The 9,819-nt window shown below is 42.4% G+C and overlaps 1 long non-coding RNA gene across 4 annotated transcripts in view; it reads right to left on the bottom strand.

Annotated features, from left to right (window-relative positions):
* Positions 1-9,819, bottom strand: part of LOC138772712 (uncharacterized) — a 274,220-nt gene that overhangs the window by 38,412 nt on the left and 225,989 nt on the right. The window lies entirely within an intron of this gene.

Below are 9,819 nucleotides of genomic sequence, written 5' to 3' on the forward strand. Positions count from 1 at the left end.
GTGGTTTGTTATGGTGGTCATCACATGTCTATATTGGCCGGATCTGGGGGACGTCTACATGTCTATATTGGCCGGATCTGGGGGACGTCTACATGTCTATATTGGCCGGATCTGGGGGACGTCTACATGTCTATATTGGCCGGATCTGGGGGACGTCTGCATGTCTATATTGGTCTGATCCATTAAATGTCTACAGTGGTTTGATCTGGTGGTCATCTACATGTCTATATTGGTCTGACCTGTGGAGTGTCTACTGTGGTTTGTTATGGTGGTCATCACATGTCTATATTGGCCGGATCTGGGGGACGTCTACATGTCTATATTGGCCGGATCTGGGGGACGTCTACATGTCTATATTGGCCGGATCTGGGGGACGTCTACATGTCTATATTGGTCTGATCTGGGGGAATGGTTACAGGTCTATATTGGTCTGATCTACGGGACGTCTACATGTCTTGGTTTGATCTGGTCTGCTATGGTCTCATTTGCTGAATTGTTTACATTGGTTGGGTCGTGTAGACAACTATACTGGTGAGATCTCAAGGACGTCTACATTTGTCTGATCTGGTGGATATCCACATTAGTCCATGATCCTAGACATCCTCCTGATGTCTAGTCCAGTCTTATCTGGTGGACATTTACATTGGTGGGATCTGAGAGGCTTCTACAATGGTTTTATCTAGTGGACATCTATACTAGTGCTGGATGTTTGGTTGAGGCCTGTCTATATGGTGTACAGGGACAACTATTCCTACCTCCTCCAGTCTGGGCATAAAAGTAAAAGTGCCTGTATTGTTTGTAGGGGTGGGGGAAAGCGTATAAATAGAGGCCAATTCAGTCCCTTGAAGTGCGGAGGGTGTCTTGCTGAGAGCGGCCTGAGGAGGTGACTGTATGTGACAATTAGTGACATAATATGGCCTTTTAATTGTCCTAATGGCTCTTTGTGTAGGGTTTACAGCTGCCATAACCCCTCCTATATTGACAAAGCCCTTCCATTTTACTGTCCTATTGTCCTTAGAATTGATGTGTGAAAGGTATATGAGTGTGTGTTTGTGGGGGGTTTATGGGGTGGATTTTATCAATACTTGGTCCCAGAGGGTGACTTAAGGCAGCCATGGACATAGGCACTATAGGATTGTTAGGCTCGCAGTTATCAGCTTCAGCTCCCCAATACTTGAATATGGAGGTGAACGGCTGTCAGGCACTTATCACATTACAGGGTCAGTCCCAGAAACAAGAGAGAGTTGATAATAATGTCATCTCTATGACAGTCTTAAAGGGGTGCTCGCGCGAAAATCTTTATCCTTTAAATCAACTGATTTCAGAAAGTTATATAGATTTATAATTTACGTCTATTCAAAAATCTTGAGTTTTCCAATACTTATGAGCTGCTGTATGTCCTGCAGGAAATGGTGTATTCTTTCCAGTCTGACGTAAGGCTCTCTGCTGCCACCTCTGTTCATGTCAGGAACTGTCCAGAGCTCTGGGCAGTATCTGACATGGACTGGGGTGGCAGCAGAGAGCCTTATGTCAGACTGGAAAGAATACACCACTTCCTGATCGAGTTCAGAGGACAGAGGACATTGCCAAACCCGAACTGTCCAGCAAGTCCACTCAACACTAGACATTTATATTACCCGGTGTGTACACAAGTAATGGATGACAGTGATGCATTTAATAGGGCGCACAAGTCTCAGCGATTAATACATTTCCACTATTTTCACAGTGCTGCTGGTCTTCTCTACATACACTGAAGATCCTTGATTCAGGAGCACTTTATGTATACGACAGACAGACAGATAGATAGATAGATAGATAGATAGATAGATGATAGATAGATAAGAGAGATAGAAGAGATAAATAGATAGATAGATAGATAGATAGATAGGGTGGTATTACACAGGCCGATGGGGGCCTGATAATACCTGTAAACGAGCGCCAATCTGCTAGATCGGCGCTCGTTTACTGGGCTTATTACAAGGCCTGATAATCGTTTAACAAGGGCTGCATGGACATTGTTACCGATGTTCTTGCAGCCCTTGTTTAAACTTTATACATTACATGTCCACGTGGCAGGGCTCCTCTTCCTCTGTGCTTCTCCCCGGGTCCTCGCGCTCCAGCTTCAAAGCGGCCTGTCAGTGGTCCCGGCCTGTGATTGGCTGAGCGGCCTGCCAGCTGAGAGAGTCTGCTCTGAAGCTAAAGCGTGCGGACCCGGGCAGAAGCAAAGAGGAAGAGGAGTCCTGCAACCTGTTTGCATATCCCCGGCGTCGGCCGTGCACCGCTATTACACGTAGCGGTGCGCGGTCAGCGCCCAACGATTATAGGTCAGAACCTATATTAACGATCAGCCGATGACAACGATCATCGGCTGATCGTTGTCTTTATTTCACAGTATATAATCGGCATAGGGCCGATTATCGTTCCGTGTAATAAAACCCATAGATAGATGGGAGAGAGAAAGAGATAGATAGATGATAAATACACACTTGAAAATGGCGGATGGTCCGCCAAAACGTCGTGTCCTGCTGTGTTGCAATATGTAATTCACGTTTTTGATTAAACACCAAGTTTTTTCACTTTATCGGAGTGCCGTGGATCATCATCTTTATTTAGATACACAGATAGATGATATATAGAGAGAGAGACAGATAGACAGATAGATAGATAGATAGGAGATGGATAGATAGGAGATGGATAGGAGATAGATAGATAGATAGATAGATAGATAGATAGATAGATAGATAGATAGGAGATGGATAGATAGATAGATAGATAGATAGATAGATAGATAGGAGATAGATAGATAGGAGATAGATAGATAGATAGATAGATAGATAGATAGATATATATAGATAGGAGATAGATAGATAGATAGGAGATAGATAGATAGATAGATAGATAGACAAATAGATAGGAGATACTAGATACTATCGCAGATACTACAGAGAATTGTGATTATAAGACCGGTGTGGAATTGTCTTTATATTCTCAGTATTATCCGTACATTGTGATTCCGGCGCGTTTCATGGCGGACGGCAGCCGTGTAGAAATACTTAGGAAAACAGCGGCTTTGTGGTTATTTTTATGTGTATTTTTCTTCTGTCTACAAAGTGGTGTCAGGTTTAACATACTATAAAATGTGCTGGAGTTTATGGACCTTAAAGAAAAGAGGAAGTCACTTCCTCCAGTGAAACACAAGAAGTTTCCGTGCGCTCGGCTCCACGCTACGAGAATATGTTTATACTTTCACAGGATTGTGTGAATATTTTATTTGCGGTTTCCAGCAAGGTGAGTTATACGAGATTATTATTCTGCAGAAAACAATATGGGATGTGTGTAACCTGCATAACATGTCCAGAAATAGCGGAGAATTGTTTCCTGCTCTAGTGTGAAGTTTATGTTTATGCCCTAACAGCATTGTGTGTGTGGGGGGAGGGGGAGGATAGGAGATAGATAGATATCATAGATCTCATATCATAGATAGATAAATGGTAGATAGATAGATAGATAGATAGATAGATAGATAGATAGATAGGAGATAGATAGGATATAGATAGATAGATAGATAGATAGATAGATAGATAGATAGATAGATGATAGATAAGAGATAGATAGATAGATAGATAGATAGATAGGAGATAGATAGATAGATAGATAGATAGATAGATAGGAGATAGATAGATAGATAGATAGATAGATAGATAGATAGGAGATAGATAGATAGATAGATAGATAGGAGATAGATAGATAGATAGATAGGAGATAGATAGATAGATAGATAGATAGATAGGAGATAAATAGATAGATAGGAGATAGATAGATAGATAGGAGATAGATAGATAGATAGATAGGAGATAGATAGATAGATAGATAGATGATAGATAGATAATAGATAGATAGATAAGAGATAGATAGATAGATAGGAGATAGATAGATAGATAGATAGATAGATGATAGATAGATAGATAGATAGATAGATAGATAAGAGATAGGAGATAGATAGGAGATAGATAGATAGATAGATAGATAGATAGATAGATAGATAGATAGATAGATAGATAGATAGATAGATAGGTAGTAGATAGATAGATAGATAGATAGATAGATAGATAGGAGATAGATAGATAGATAGGAGATAGATAGATAGATAGATAGCTAGATAGATAGATAGATAGATAGATAGATAGATAGGAGATAAATAGATAGATAGGAGATAGATAGATAGATAGATAGATAGATAGGAGATAGATAGATAGATAGATAGATAGATAGATAGATAGGAGATAGATAGATAGACACATACAGACAGATATTAGATCATTTGTCTCTCTTGTATGTTTCAATGCAGAAGCTGTGAAGCCGTCGTCCTCTTTGAGCACTCCTTAGGGCCATATTTCAAGGGACGATTATTGTTCGCATAATCGTTAACGATAAAGATCCAAACGACCGCTATTGCGAAAGACCTGAAATCGTTCACCCATTTACATGAAAAGATAATTGTTACTTATGATCGTTCTTGCGGTCGTCTTGTCGTCGCTATTGCATTCGTCACTACTGCGAACGACGTCTTATTCAATGCGAACGAGCAATGATAAAAACAGGTCCAGGTCTCATTAAACAATCAACGATTTCTCGTTCGGTTGTTAGTCGTTAATTGCCATTCAACCGAACGATTATCGTTTAGATTCGAACGATTTAATGATAATCTAAACGATAATCGTCTTGTTGAATAGGGCCCTTAAGTCGTCCTGTTGTGTGGTGTGTGAGCGCCAGGGCCCCCTCCCTCCCTCCCGCAGCTTCTCCTCTATGTATTTCCTCATTTGTCTCCTATTATAAAAGATGAAACAAATCATTATAACTCAAAGGACCTGAACACATAACACACAGCGGCCGTCCCCGATCCCCCCCTCCCCTCCCCCTGTACATTATACACATGGATCACATCAAAGTTTCCGATCTGACTGTATCTGTATGTGGTAACCACCAGCATGTCCCAGTCTATAATACCATAGAGATGGGGGGGGGGGGGGACATGGCTACTGCAGCAATATCGCTTGTCACCCAACTTTCTGAGACCGGATAGAATTGTATAGGTGATAAGTGATTGGAGGGCGCAGAGCCTGGTGACTGATCCTCCTCCCTGTCGCATCCTCCTCTAGACTCTGAGCTCTCAGCCATCAGCCACACTGGGTTGTAGTGGTTGTGCCCCGGCCTCTGCCGCCATACTGAACCTGTCAGCGCTGAATGGACATTAAAGATGAATAATTCCACATTTGTAAAACCATCGATCTTCAGAGCCAGCAGCTGCACTCATCCCCCCCCCCCCCCCGGCCCTTCAAAGAGACACAACAGCAAGGCCCCGGCATATCGACCCCTGAGCCTCCTCTACACAAGACCCTGCAGGCAATTACTACAGGGACTCATTCATCCCCCACATATACCAGCGGCAGTGCAGACCATGCACAGTACACAGGGGGCGCCACTACATCCAATAGTACAGACCATGCACAGTACACAGGCGGGTCACTACATCCAATAGAACAGACCATGCACAGTACACGGGGGGGGGGGGGGGGGGGGGGTCAGTACATCCAATAGTACAGACCATGCACAGTACACAGGGGGCGCCACTACATCCAATAGTACAGACCATGCACAGTACACAGGGGGCGCCACTACATCCAATAGTACAGACCATGCACAGTACACAGGGGGCGCCACTACATCCAATAGTACAGACCATGCACAGTACACAGGGGGGTCACTACATCCAATAGTACAGACCATGCACAGTACACAGGGGGCGCCACTACATCCAATAGTACAGACCATGCACAGTACACAGGGGGGGCCACTACATCCAATAGTACAGACCATGCACAGTACACAGGGGGCGCCACTACATCCAATAGTACAGACCATGCACAGTACACAGGGGGCGCCACTACATCCAATAGTACAGACCATGCACAGTACACAGGGGGCGCCACTACATCCAATAGTACAGACCATTCACAGTACACAGGGGGGTCACTACATCCAATAGTACAGACCATGCACAGTACACAGGGGGCGCCACTACATCCAATAGTACAGACCATGCACAGTACACAGGGGGCGCCACTACATCCAATAGTACAGACCATGCACAGTACACAGGGGGCGCCACTACATCCAATAGTACAGACCATGCACAGTACACAGGGGGGTCACTACATCCAATAGTACAGACCATGCACAGTACACAGGGGGCGCCACTACATCCAATAGTACAGACCATGCACAGTACACCGGGGGCGCCACTACATCCAATAGTACAGACCATGCACAGTACACAGGGGGCTTCATTAGCCCATTGAATCAAACTAATGAAGAGGTTATATATAGTGGACAGACTGTGTCTGATATAATTACATAATACAGCAATGATACTGTGACTGTATGGCGGAATATTATACTGATTTATTATGGGCAGTAGTGAGAAATAATTTACAGGAGGGGAAGTAAATATTATATACCAGTGCAGCCCCAGGGTGTATAGTATGGGTATATAGACAGCTGAATAACTGTATATAATGTATTCTCTGATGGACAGCACACATCTTACTCAGGACCCCCCACCACCCTGTCCCGGGCTCTCTCTGCAGTCTGAGATCTCTCTGTACACTATGGGTGTAGCTCCAGGGTGCACAGTATGGAGAGATGTATATGCACAGTATATCTCTCTCGGAGATCTGTGCACAGTATGAGTATACAGCTGAATAGGTGTATATGGAAAGTATATAGCTGGATAGGTGTATATAGACAGTATACAGCTCTCGGAGATCTGTGCACAGTATGCGTATACAGCTGGATAGGTGTATATGGATAATATATAGCTGGATAGGTGTATATGGAGAGTTTATATATCTCTCTGTGCACAGAATGGGTATATAGATAGGTGTATATAGACAGTATATAGCTCTCTTTGCACAGTATGGTTATATAGATAGGTGTATATAGACAGTATATAGCTCTCTGTATACAGTATGGGTATATAGATAGGTGTATATGGAGAGTATATAGCTCTGTGTACAGTATGGGTATATAGATGGCTGGATAGGTGTATATGGAGAGTATATAGCTCTCTGTGTACAGTATGGTTATATAGATAGGTGTATATAGACAGTATATAGCTCTCTGTATACAGTATGGGTATATAGATAGGTGTATATGGAGAGTATATAGCTCTCTGTGTACAGTATGGTTATATAGATAGGTGTATATAGACAGTATATAGCTCTCTGTATACAGTATGGGTATATAGATAAGTGTATATGGAGAGTATATAGCTCTGTGTACAGTATGGGTATATAGATGGCTGGATAGGTGTATATGGAGAGTATATAGCTCTCTGTGCCCAGTATGGTTATATAGATAGGTGTATATAGACAGTATATAGCTCTCTGAATACAGTATGGGTATATAGATAGGTGTATATGGAGAGTATATAGCTCTCTGTGTACAGTATGGTTATATAGATAGGTGTATATAGACAGTATATAGCTCTCTGTATACAGTATGGGTATATAGATAAGTGTATATGGAGAGTATATAGCTCTGTGTACAGTATGGGTATATAGATGGCTGGATAGGTGTATATAGACAGTATATAGCTCTCTGTGTACAGTATGGGTATATAGATGGCTGGATAGGTGTATATAGACAGTATATAGCTCTCTATGCACAGTATGGGTATATAGATAGCTGGATAGGTGTATATAGAGAGTATATAGCTCTCTGTGCACAGTATGGGTATATAGATAGGTGTATATAGCTCTCTGTGCACAGTATGGGTATATAGATAGGTGTATATAGACAGTATATAGCTCTCTGTGCACAGTATGGGTATATAGATAGGTGTATATGGACAGTATATAGCTCTCTGTGTACAGTATGGATATATAGATAGGTGTATATGGAGAGTATATAGCTCTCTGTGGCCCCTGGCTCTCCCTGCAGGCACTAAGCCTGAGCTCTCTGTGTACAGTATGGGTATATAGATGGCTGGATAGGTGTATATGGAGAGTATATAGCTCTCTGTGCCCAGTATGGGTAGATAGATAGGTGTATTAAGACAGTATATAGCTCTCTGTGTACAGTATGGGTATATAGATGGCTGGATAGGTGTATATAGACAGTATATAGCTCTCTGTGCACAGTATGGGTATATAGATAGGTGTATATAGCTCTCTGTGCACAGTATGGGTATATAGATAGGTGTATATAGACAGTATATAGCTCTCTGTGCACAGTATGGGTATATAGATAGGTGTATAGAGACAGTATATAGCTCTCTGTGCACAGTATGGGTATATAGATGGCTGGATAGGTGTATATGGAGAGTATATAGCTCTCTGTGCCCCCTGGCTCTACCTACAGTCACTGAGCTCTCTGTGTACAGTATGGGTATATAGATAGGTGTATATAGCTCTGTGTACAGTATGGGTATATAGATAGGTGTATATAGCTCTCTGTGCCCAGTATGGGTAGATAGGTGTATTAAGACAGTATATAGCTCTCTGTGTACAGTATGGGTATATAGATAGGTGTATATAGCTCTCTGTGCACAGTATGGGTATATAGATAGGTGTATAGAGACAGTATATAGCTCTCTGTGCACAGTATGGGTATATAGATAGGTGTATAGAGACAGTATATAGCTCTATGTGCACAGTATAGGTATATAGATGGCTGGATAGGTGTATATACAGAGTATATAGCTCTCTGTGCCCCCTGGCTCTCCCTACAGTCACTGAGCTCTATGTGTACAGTATGGGTATATAGATAGGTGTATATAGCTCTCTGTGTACAGTATGGGTATATAGATAGGTGTATATAGCTCTCTGTGTACAGTATGGGTATATAGATAGGTGTATATAGCTCTCTGTGCACAGTATGGGTATATAGATAGGTGTATATAGCTCTCTGTGCACAGTATGGGTATATAGATAGGTGTATATAGACAGTATATAGCTCTCTGTGCACAGTATGGGTATATAGATAGGTGTATATAGACAGTATATAGCGTTCTGTGCACACTATGGGTATATAGATAGGTGTATAGAGACAGTATATAGCTCTCTGTGCACAGTATGGGTATATAGATGGCTGGATAGGTGTATATACAGAGTATATAGCTCTCTGTGCCCCCTGGCTCTCCCTGCAGTCACTGAGCTCTCTGTGCACAGTATGGGTATATAGATAGGTGTATATAGCTCTCTGTGTACTGTATGGGTATATAGCTCTCTGTGCACAGTATGGGTATATAGATAGGTGTATATAGCTCTCTGTGCACAGTATGGGTATATAGATAGGTGTATATAGACAGTATATAGCTCTCTGTGTACAGTATGGGTATATAGTAGCTGGATAGGTGTATATAGAGAGTATATAGCTCTCTGTGTACAGTATGGGTATATAGTAGCTGGATAGGTGTATATAGAGAGTATATAGCTCTCTGTGCACAGTATGGGTATATAGATAGGTGTATATAGACAGTATATAGCTCTCTGTGCACAGTATGGGTATATAGTAGCTGGATAGGTGTATATAGAGAGTATATAGCTCTTTGCCCCCTGGCTCTCCCTGCAGGCACTGAGCCTGAGCTCTCTGTTCCAGCATCTATATAGATGCGGCCACCAATCCCCCAGCACAGTGTCGCCTCCTATTGGCTGTCCTTTATCAACAAATGGCTAATTAGCATAGAGGTGCGGCGTGTGATTGGGCGGGCTGGCCGCCTGTCAGGGGCGGCGCCCTCCCCCGCTGCCATGGATCGCA

The sequence above is a fragment of the Dendropsophus ebraccatus genome, chromosome 14, assembly GCF_027789765.1.
Source record: "Dendropsophus ebraccatus isolate aDenEbr1 chromosome 14, aDenEbr1.pat, whole genome shotgun sequence".
Lineage (NCBI taxonomy): Eukaryota > Metazoa > Chordata > Amphibia > Anura > Hylidae > Dendropsophus > Dendropsophus ebraccatus.